At 53.6% G+C, this 10,704-nt stretch overlaps 1 long non-coding RNA gene across 3 annotated transcripts; it reads right to left on the reverse strand.

Moving 5' to 3' along the window:
• Window positions 1-2,211: 2,211 nt before the first annotated feature.
• LOC115300804 lies at window positions 2,212-8,047 on the reverse strand. 3 transcript variants are annotated; one of them, XR_003912850.1, is made up of 3 exons: window positions 7,488-8,047; window positions 7,225-7,348; window positions 2,212-2,248 (listed from the first exon to the last, which is right to left on the reverse strand). It is a non-coding gene; the product is annotated as an uncharacterized LOC115300804 (long non-coding RNA). The 3 variants fall into 3 exon arrangements; XR_003912851.1 differs by lacking the exon at window positions 2,212-2,248 and adding an exon at window positions 2,810-2,841; XR_003912849.1 differs by lacking the exon at window positions 2,212-2,248 and adding an exon at window positions 3,238-3,567.
• Between the last annotated feature and the right edge of the window lie 2,657 nt (window positions 8,048-10,704).

The following is a 10,704-nucleotide window of genomic DNA, read 5'->3' on the forward strand; positions in this document are numbered from 1 at the left end:
CCCGGGGCTGCATGCTTCCTGCCCGCCGGGCGGGCGAGCGTCGGGGGCACTGTGTGTGCGCCGCAGGGAGGAGGGCGTCCCCCGGAGACGCCGGGCTGCGCGCTCGCCCGGGCCCGGGCCGGCCGTCGCCCTGCCCTTTGTTGTGCGGGCCCTTCCTCCCCGGGCGCCGAGAGCACTGGGCGCGGAGTCGGAGGGGAGCCGGCCTGGGGGCGGGGGGTGCCGTGTGTTTGGAGCGCGGGCTTCGCACCGGACTTCCTGGGGCAGCCTTGCTCGGGCGGTGGAGGAGTTGTGGGACCCCGGGCGAGCTCCCCCACCCCCAAGTGCCGGTTTTCTCGTCCTGAGATCGATCGGATGGTGTGCACGGCTGCCGGAGGGCCTGGCTCGGCCGTAGCAGCGGACAGACCCGCACGGCTCCCGCTCGCATAAGCGGTGCGCCTTCGCTCCGCCACGGGGTCGCAGTGGCCACTGTTAAAAAAGAGGAACAGCCTTTGGGAGGGCAACGTTGTCCCGTTTTCAGATAAGAAACGAACGGTCTGACGGCTCGGATGCTTTCCTAAGGACAGGAGGACGCAAGTGGCGGGCGAGGAGCCCACCCAGGCCTGTTTCCTCTTACCCAGATCCTGCTCGTCAGGAAGGGGTCAGGCACCTGGGCTCCCTCCCAGCCAGCCCCCCCCCCCCAACCTCTTGGTCCTGAACCGGCCCCCCAGGTGCCCTGCCCAGCACGAGCTGGGTGTGTTTGCCAACGGAAATGTTTGTTCTCTGTCCCTTCCTGGGACCCAGGGTCACCTTTTTTTTTTAGCCAGCCAGTTAACGTTACTTGTAACTAGGATGACCTTGCAACTTCTTATCCAAACCGAAACTGCTTTGAGAGTGAATTGTGAAATACATTACTGAGAAAACGAGCTGGGGACTGGATGCAGACCTGAATGGATATAATCTCCCTGTATCTCCGAGAAACACCAGGTGTCCTTAGGTATCTTCTAGAATCTAGCGGAACCCACTTGTTTTGCAAACCAAGCCCAACAAAACTGACCATTTTCTAAACACGGAGCAGATCTGTAGAGTTAGTCCCTTTTATTTTTCTATGAGGGAAAACCAGTTGGATGAATCAAGCTCTTTCCATGGTGATCCAGGAAAGAGCCGTATTCTTCCGCAGCTCCAAAAACTCCTTGGAAGTCAAGCCCTTCCCGCCCTTCCTAGTCTGTTCATGAACCTGGCTCTAGGATCGAGAATTTTTCCCAAAGCTACTTGGTGCCCTTGGGGTGCTGTTTTCCTTCTGCATAGGCACTCTGTCTTGATTTTGCTGGAAGCCTGGCAGCCCATCCATGATCTCTCTAACACACAGCTTTACAAGCTGACAGGGATAGTTTCCTTGGCCCTCCGGCTTCAGTTTTCAGATGGGCGGCTCCTACACTGACCCTTCCCCATGGTCTGTCCAACTGCCTTTTAGGCCACCTTACTTCCTGCTGTCACTCATTCACTCCACAAACACTGGACACCCAGCACATGCCAGGACCTATGCCGGGCACCACAGTTCCATACTGAGTACCAGAAGGGCTGTCCCTGTCCCAGGAGTGGAGCCCAGGGCGGGCCACAACGCCGCACAACCAAGTCTTCACAACTGCGCAACTGGAATGGTGACGGCACAGAGGGTAGAAAGTACCAGAGGCCCTGCTGCTCCCCAAACCGTCCCGATGCAATTAGGCCGGTCATGTGATCAGTTCTGATCCAGGAAAGTGGAGATGATGTGCCTGGCTGCCGGCTGAGACCGGGAGAAGCCGTCGGAAACTCTCCATCCCCTCCCTTCCCCCCGCTCCAAGTGCTCCGGACCCTGGTGCAGGCGGAGCAGCTCAACGACGTGCAGGTGCCCACGCCCGGTGACGGGAGCACACCGTCCCTGGACCTGCGTGCGCGTGTGACCTGAGCAGGACATGCACCCCGCGTCAAGCCACCGAGACGGGACGGTGGTTTGTTGCTACGGCGTATTGTCGTCGAACTTGATCAGTAGGCGAGCTGCATGTGCCCCTCGGACTCACTGGAGTAAAGGCTTTCTCTTGAGAAAACCACTCATCGAGTTGCCGGGGTGGCTCCGTCGGCTGGGCCTCCGACTTCGGTCCAGGTCAGGATCTCACAGTTCGTGAGTTCGAGCCCCGCAGCGGGCTCCCTGCTGTCAGCCTGTCTGTGCAGAGCCCACTTGGGATCCTCTGTCCCCCTCTCTGCCCAGCTTGTGCTCTCCCAAAGTAAATAACTATTAAAAAAAGAAAAGAAAAGAAAGAAAACTCAGCTCATTACCTCTTCTAACTCTCTTACAATAGAATAAGATGCAAAGGTACGATGCAGAGTATTTTTCATTGGAATGGAAATTGGGCGAGAGAAGACAGCCGCAAATTGGTGGCGGAAGGGCTGGTGGGGAAGGTGGACGCGGCCGGGGAAGCCGGCGCCGGCGGGAACCAACCCGGGCCGGAGAATGTGCTCTCAGTGCCACGCTTCGTGGGCATTTATCAAATAACTGAAGGAGCAGGATGCGAGCAGAGAGCTGCCTGCCGGTTTGGGGAGGCGAGGTGGCGCCGGCAGAGATGCACCAGGCAGGACCCGGGACCCAGGCCTCCCCTTGTCCCCGCCTGTCCCGGAAGGGGTGTCTGCCCCCTGAACTCCCAGCAGGCGGCAACACTTTAAACACTCTGTGTATGAACACTCTGGGTTGATTTTATTGTATTTATTTTATTTTATTTTTTGAGAAAGAGTGGGGCAGGGGCAGAGAGAGAGAATCCAAAGTAGGCTCCACTTGGTCAGCGTAGAGCCCGATGCGGGGCTCGAACTCACGCACCGTGACGTCAGGACCTGGGCCAAAATCAAGCGTGGGAGGCTTAGCTGACGGCGCCGCCCAGGCGCCCTGGGGTTTTTTGTTTTTGTTTCTTTTAATCGTAGCTAAACATTCACAACAAAAAACTTTCCGTGGAGCCGCTTCTGTGAACTTAGCCGCAGCTCCGTGGAAGCATGCGTGCTCACAGCGGGGGGCAGCCACCCCCACCCCCCACCCCGGGCACCTCTCATCTTCCCGAGCGGAAATTCTGCCCCATTGGCCCTTCACGCCTCAGCCCCCGCCCCCAGCCCCTGCCCACCACTGCTCTACTTTCTGTCTCCGTACACCTGCTGCTCTGCGTCCCTTGTATAAGCGGAATCGTTCATACACTAGTCCTTCTGTGTCTGGCTTACTTCACCTAGAGTAAGGTCTTCAGGGCGTGGGTGTTGCAGCGGGGGGGGGAGGGTGAATTTCCTTCCCTTTGAAGACTGAATCACATCCCATTGCGTGCATCAAGGCTGGGCCTGGACACCAGGCGTTCAGGCTGCTCTAGGAGCTTCTAGACCCACAACCAAGCTGTGTCTGGTCTGCTGGGCCACCTGGTGGTCAGAAAGGGGCGTCCTCTGCCCCATGCATCTTTCCTTTGGAGCAGCTGTCCCTTGGTTTTGTTGGGTTCTGCTCGCTGATGAGCCAGTTCTGTCTCGGGTGATCTTTCTTACACGTAGCCGAACACCGCTGTGTATTCACTTTGTTCTGATTCTCCTCTAAAGGACAGGAATTTGTATCTGGAAATTTACCCCTCCCCCCTCCTCCCCTGATTCATCCCCAGTGGCGATGAACGCGTGTCTGACGGCCGGCCGTTGGGCTGCGGTGCACCAGGAAGCAGGATCACGCTGTGACATGCCACCTCCCCCTCACCCAGCATGTCATCCTGCTCCCTGGTGTATCTTGTTCCCAGCCCGAAAGAACTCCTGGGGAGGATCTCATGCATGCGCTACTCCCACGTCCTGCCCATCCCGCCCCTCCCCCCTCCCTCTCTCCGTGCTGCCTCTCTGTTCATCTAAGCTGAGTGGGGGCGGAAGGCCGTGTGCAGGGCCGGTTACACCAGGGCAGGCACACGTGACACCCGGGTCCCAAGATCTGGGAGAGCTGGAGCCTCCTGCAGTCGGGCTCACAGAAAGCCCCGCGAGGGCGTGAAGACTGCTCTCACAGGTGACTTCTTTACCCCATTTCCCAGCTGATAAATCATCCTTCCAGAACTCTGTAGGGGAGAAAAGGTAAATGCCAAGACCCGGCTTCCCTGAGCTCCTAACACCAGTCATGCTGAGCTATTTTTGATACCTCTCCTGGGGCCCAGCACATAGTAAGTCCGTAACCACGGGCTAACCTGCTTTATCGCGCCTTCCGACCCCCAGACACTCGGGCATCTCTGCCCCGAGTACCCGTTGTGCTGTGCGGCCGTGAGCCAGTGTCTTTGTAGCTGTTGGGGACCCACTCTTTTTTTTTTTTTTAATTTTTTTTTAATGTTTTTTATTGATTTTTGATACAGAGAGAGACAGAGCATGAGAGGGGGAGGGGGCAGAGAGAAGGAGACACAGAACCGGAAGCAGGCTCCAGGCTCTGAGCTAGCTGTCAGCACAGAGCCCGACGTGGGGCTCGAACCCACGAACGTGAGATCTGACCTGAGCCGAAGCCGGAGGCTTAACCGACTGAGCCACCCAGGCGCCCCGGGGACCCACTCTTTAAGGGCAAGGACTCGACGTGTTCCTCTCCTCTCCCACGCCTCACGTGTTGCACGATCATCAGTAAATGTTTGTGGAGGTAATAAATAAATGAGTTAGTCTGTTTGCAATTCTCTGCAAGGAAAGTGTCCTTTCCCTGAACCAAAATCCTGCTTGCCCACAGCTCCTACTCTGTCACGGACACAAAGTCATGACGTTCACGGAGCCACAGCAGGGGCCTGGCCTGCGTGTGGTCCTCATTTGTAGCTCACGGCTCTGGGATGGCAGCACAGGCCTGAGGCCTGTTTGCTTAGCGAGTGTGTCTACCCCACGCTTTCTGATAGCTGGTCGTAGACGGTCCGGAGAGGCGATTCTTTGGAAACAGAGGCTGCGGGTTCACTAACTGTAATACATTTGTGCCGCAGAGCACAGCTAGTGTTTGGACGACACCTCAGGAGAAGGTAGGACCTTCTAGAAGATTCAGATCTGATCCTCAAATTTTCAAGGCAATTGCCGTAGTACGCATAATTTGCATTAAGTGTGTTTTTCTGAGAATTTCAGTCAAAATTAGACTTCTTTCCTTAGATGCTGGCAGAGAGAACAGTATTAATATTTCAGAGACACCCGTGTGTGTATGGGTGTCTCACGCCCTGCAGAAGACAGCTGACTTGAAGTCCCACTGCCCGGAGAGAACCCCGATCCACATGGTCACAGCCATTTTCTGTGCAGCCATATAGACATAAACTTTTAATGCCGTTTTATAACACTTTATTTAGCAATTAAAATGACCACTTTTAACAACAAATATACCTCTCGGAATCCTATGTAATGATTGTGATGTTTCCCATTGTATAAGTGGACGAGAATTTGCAGTCTGTGAGTATAGATTTTAGTTTGCTCTTGTCCAACATCTAAGGTTCTCCAGTTCTCCCCTTTTACGGAAAGAGTTGCAGGGACGCCTGGGCAGCTCAGTCGATGAAGCGTCCGACTTCGGCTCAGGTCATGATCTCACGGTTTGTGAGTTCGAGCCCCGCGCCGGGCTCTGTGCTGACAGCTGGGAGCCTGGAGCCGATTTTAGATTCTGTGTCTCCCTCTCTCTCTCTGCCCCTCCCCTGCTCAAGTTCTGTCTCTGTCTCGCTCTCCCAAAAGCTAAATGTTAAGGAGAGTTACACAGGATTATTGCAAGAGGTACATAGAGAAACACACCTAAAGCGCTACGGAGAGTGGCTGCCAAACCGGAAGCGCTCCCTAGTATGATGGGCACTAGTATGTTCCTTGTCTAGTTCCTCAGAGTCGGGTCTTGAAGGCAATTGCTAATCAGAGATCGTTTACACTATTTTTTAGGGTTTTGATACCTTTCACCTAAATTTCTTGTAGAACTCCCCCCCTCCCACCCCCCCGTAAGCAAATGCGACTGCTTATTTCCTAAGCGTTGTCAACAGGGCACACTCTATTTTTATTCCGGCCCATATGACAGGTAAAGTGTAATGTTGTGGTTGAATCTGCATTTCTTTGATACCTAGAGAGATTCAGCACTTTTTGTTCTATACGTAAGTGGCCGTTTATTTATTTCGGATAAATAACCGTATTGTTCATGTCCTTTCCCATGTTTCAGTTGGAGTGTTCACATTTTTCTTACTGGGTTGTAAGATATTTTTGTCTATGCTATATTGGAGTCTGATTTACTTTTTGCCTTTGTGCTTATGTTCACGGTGCTCGGCAAACACGCGTTTTCACTGTTCTATTGATACAAGGAGCCCTACTCCAGCTCCCCAAGAATGATGGTGCTGGGGAGCAGTCTCTCCCCCTAGCCTGGGCTGCTCACATTCTCTTCTGGAAATCTGGAATTGCTGCCAAAACATAATCAAGTAGCTCCTACGAGTGTATAAACTTAGGGGCAAGTAAAGCCCATAAGATAGTTTTGCCTTTCTTTGCATCGGACTAAGAGGGGGCAAAAGTAAAGAATGGTAAACGGCCAGTGCTCCCATCTCCACCTCAGCCCCACCGCCAGGACCCTCCTCCCACACCCCCCTCCCCCATCAGTCTTTAAAGAGTTAACCCTTGGCACACCAGAGCCTCCAAAACCACCAAAGCCACACTGTGCCTTCCAGGTCACAGGCCTCAGTTCTGATTGATTAGTAAGTACGCCATTCCAGTTTCTCAACATTCTGAACATCACCACCCCCCCACCCCGCCTGATCCCCAGTACTGACGGAAACCCTTGCTGCAGACTCCAGCTGAGGCACACTCCTCTGCTGCTGAGTGCCACCAGCCAGGATAAACCCAGATGAGGACACTGGTTAGATCTGAGACTCACTTGTACCATCTGAAGTCACTGAGCCCCTTAAAGAGGCAGTTAGTATTAAAACTCAGAATAATGGGGCGCCTGGCTGGCTCAGTCGGTTAGGCCTCCGACTTCGGCTCAGGTCATGATCTCATGTTCATGGGTTCGAGCCCCACCTCGGGCTCTGTGCTGATAAGCTCGGAGCCTGGAGCCTGTTTCAGATTCTGTGTCTCCCTCTCTCTCTGCCCCTCCCCCTCTCATGCTGTCTCTCTCTGTATCAAAAATAAACATTAAAAAAAATTAAAAAAAATAAAACTCAGAGCAATGAGAAGTTCGAGGCTTCATTTAGCCCCTGACCACGAAAATCTCTTCCACTTCTGCCCCGCCCGCCCCTGCCCTACAGCAGTGCCTCAGACCTGGTCAGACTCCTGTCTCACACATCCGAGCGAGCATTCCTGTCTCCAGACTCCTTTTCAGTGGCTCTTTGCCGTGGCTCCCAGGTCAGCCATGTGAGTGTCTCAGCGGTGAACCCAGTTGGTGCTGCGGGGAAGAAAGACCCACCTCATCGTCCAGTCCGCCTGTGACCTCAGACAAAGTATAAAATTCCCAGACCAGGGTTTCCTCCAACATCCTGTCACCCCTTCGGGCCCTGGCCTCCTGTCGTCTGCATGATGCTTACCGAATTGTTCATCTCCTCTGCCTGATCGCAGACTCTTCAGCGCACAGATCTTTCCATCGGTGCCTCATCTGGTGTTGGGTTGGCCCGCGGCCCTGAGAAAACAAATTCTCACAGAGTTGAACTGAATCAAGTTCCAAACACCAAAACGGTGACAGGGCAGCCAATCCAGGTGTTTTCAAGCCCGTGGATTATAAACTGAATTGATTTGTTCCCTCGATGAAAGTCAGTAGCCCTGGAATTTTTTTTCACAATCCCAATAAGTTCGGTGAAACAGTGAATGACTCCCCCCCCCATATAACCAGAGACCGTGGGCCAGGAATCTCCGCACTTCTGCACCTTAGCTTGGCAGCTGGCGGAGGAAATCAGCAGGCGCCCCCTCCCAGCGGAGCACATGATCCACTGCAGCTGTTTTTTAGCATGACCGCACCAGGACGGGGCGGTGAGCCACTGGGTGGAGCCCTGGGGAGAAAGCTTATGACATTTCCCCTATGATTTCAGAAAAGGAAAGGAAAAAGCCCTCTTTTTCTTGTGAGTTTCTGCCCAATGTCGACAGAAAATGCAGTAGTGTGTCTGCATCTGGAAGCACGCACGTGTTTGTGCAAGAGCCGCCGCCTCTTCTGGGGGAGAATTTACACAGCAACGGTCCTGGGAGAGAAGGCGCTGCGCACACTGGGAGGCGGTGCCTACTCAACAGCCACTCTCTCTTCCCCTTGATAACAGAATCCTGCTCTTATGTGGGGGTGACAACGTGTATATGCAGCCAGAAGCCGGTCTCCCAGCCTCCTTCAGGGGCGGTGGGTTCCAGCCAATGGGATTTGAGCACAAGCGTGCGGCTCTCCAACTAGGCTGCTTAAAGGAAGTTCACTCCACAGAAAAGCAGGCTCCTTTTGACCCTCCTTCCTTCCTCCTTCCCCTGGATGAAAGTCATCTTGATGCAGGTGCTCCAGGAGCCGTCTCAGCCCTTGTCGTGAACTTGAGGACAGAAACCACCAGCCAGTGTGACGGAGCAGAAGAGGCTAGTGCCCGATGACGGGGAAGCTACACCACAGCCCACGTCGCTGACCTTCCCAACCCCCTCGGCGGAAGAAAAATGAAACTGAATAACAAAGCCCTCTATCTTGTTTAAGCCACTTTAAAAGAAACTCAGTTTTCTGTTATATGCAGCCTCCTAGGAACCGAATCCCATCCAAGCGAGATCTACTACTTTGCCAGAGCTGCCGCAGGAGAGTACAGAGGACCGGGCGGCTTAAACAACAGACTTTTATCTTCTCACTGCTCTGGGGGCCGGAAGTCCCAGGACTGGTTTCTTCTGCGACCTCTCTCCTCGGCTTGTAGATGGCCCCCTCCTGCCTGTGCCTTCACATCGCTCTCCCCTGTATGCTTATGACCAAGTTTCCTTTTTAAAATAAAAAAAACGTTTATTTTTCACAAAGAGAAACAGAGAGTGTGAGCAGGGGAGGGTCAGAGAGACAGGGAGACACAGAATCTGAAGCAGGCTCCAGGCTCTGAGCTGTCAGCACAGAGCCCGACGCGGGGCCCGAACTCCCGAACTGTGAGATCATGACTTGAGCCAAAGTCGGACACTTAACCAGCTGAGACACCCAGGCACCCACCGAGTTTCCTCATCTTATAAAAGACAGCATTCTCGATCAAGACCAATCTTTGCAACCTCGTGTTAATTGAATTACCTCTGTAGAGCCTCTCTCTCCAAACACAGTCACATCTTGAGGTCCTGGGATTAGGATTTTAACATATGAAATCGGGGTGGGCGGGGTGGGGGGCACAGTTCAGCCCATGACGTAAGGCATGAATATAAAGGTTTTTTTGTGGCTTATGTTTTTTGGTAATACAAAAATTGGTAAGAAGTGTCCATCAGGAGGGTAATAGGGGGATAAACTATTGGAAATACACTACTACAGCATAAAGGAAGTTCATGTTATATTGCTAAGTGAAAACACGGAGCCAAAGTGTTTACCAATATGTACAGTATGCCGCCAGAGATTTACACATAAACGCAACAAAATTTATATGAAACACATTTCTAGAGACATTTTGAAGTTGAAAAATGTATAGAAAAATGTATGCGGTATGTGGCAAACTGCTTGACCAGAGGACAGTTGTGGGGTGCAGAATTTTTGGAATTTTGTATGTCTGACTATCTTACAACTACAGTGTGTTTTTCCATGTCTTTATTTATTTTTTAAATTGAGACAGAAAGAAACAGAGCCTGAATGAGGGAGGGGCAGAGAGAGGGGGAGACACAGAATCCGAAGCGGACTTCAGGCTCTGAGCTGTTAGCACAGAGCCTGATGCAGAGCTCGAACCCACAAACCCTGAGATCATGACCTGAGCCCAAGTCGGACGCTCAACCGACTGAGCCACCCAGGCGCCCCTTTCCGTGTCTTTTTAACATAATCAACAATTTAAAAGAAACATCAGCAGGTCAGGCCATTTAAAACTCATGTAATTTGAAAGCATCTCTGTCCACACTCTTTTAAAGTAAGAAACAAAAAATGATTCAGCTTTAAAATGCATTAGTCAGAGTCTGTTAAAATCAGACAATATACTGAAGCTGTCTTAAAAATGAAAAGCAATGCTTTTTTTTTAAGTAGTATTCCCGTTCCAGAAATGAGCGATCCTGAAAGCGGGTTGAGCTGAATCCTCTGTGCCCAAGAGCAGAGCAGCGGGCACCGTCCATCCGTGACCTTCTGAAAGGCAGGGCCACCTGCCACTCACTTCTGGGTGAGCGGCTGCAGGAAAGGGAGAGGAAGCGCCCGACAGGCTGCAACGGTTTGCCCGGGGCCCAGGCAGCTCCCAGAACTTCCCCTCCAGTTCCTTTCACAGGCAGAAACGGAGGCCCCTCGAGGCGCGGTCTGGGGGCTCCTGGACACCCCGAAGGGACTCGTGGACGAGGCGGGCGCGTCCGAGAGAAAAGGCCAGCCCTTCGCCAGCAAACGAGCGGGCGCGGCGGTGGTGACCCAGCTGCGGCCAAGAGCCTCAGCTAGACCGCGGAAGGGGGCGGAGCGGAGCCAAGATGGCGCGGAGGCGGGGCCTCCGGAGGGGAGTACGAGGTGGGGCCTGGTAGGCCGGCGCGGACCAGGAGGCGGACCCAGGGGCGGGGCCTGTGGCGGGGCGGCTACAAGGCGGTACCCGGTAGTTCGACGCGGGGCGGGAGCCGGCCGGAAGGCGAGCCCAGGGGCGGGCCGGGAGGCGGGCC

The sequence above is a fragment of the Suricata suricatta genome, chromosome 9, assembly GCF_006229205.1.
Source record: "Suricata suricatta isolate VVHF042 chromosome 9, meerkat_22Aug2017_6uvM2_HiC, whole genome shotgun sequence".
Lineage (NCBI taxonomy): Eukaryota > Metazoa > Chordata > Mammalia > Carnivora > Herpestidae > Suricata > Suricata suricatta.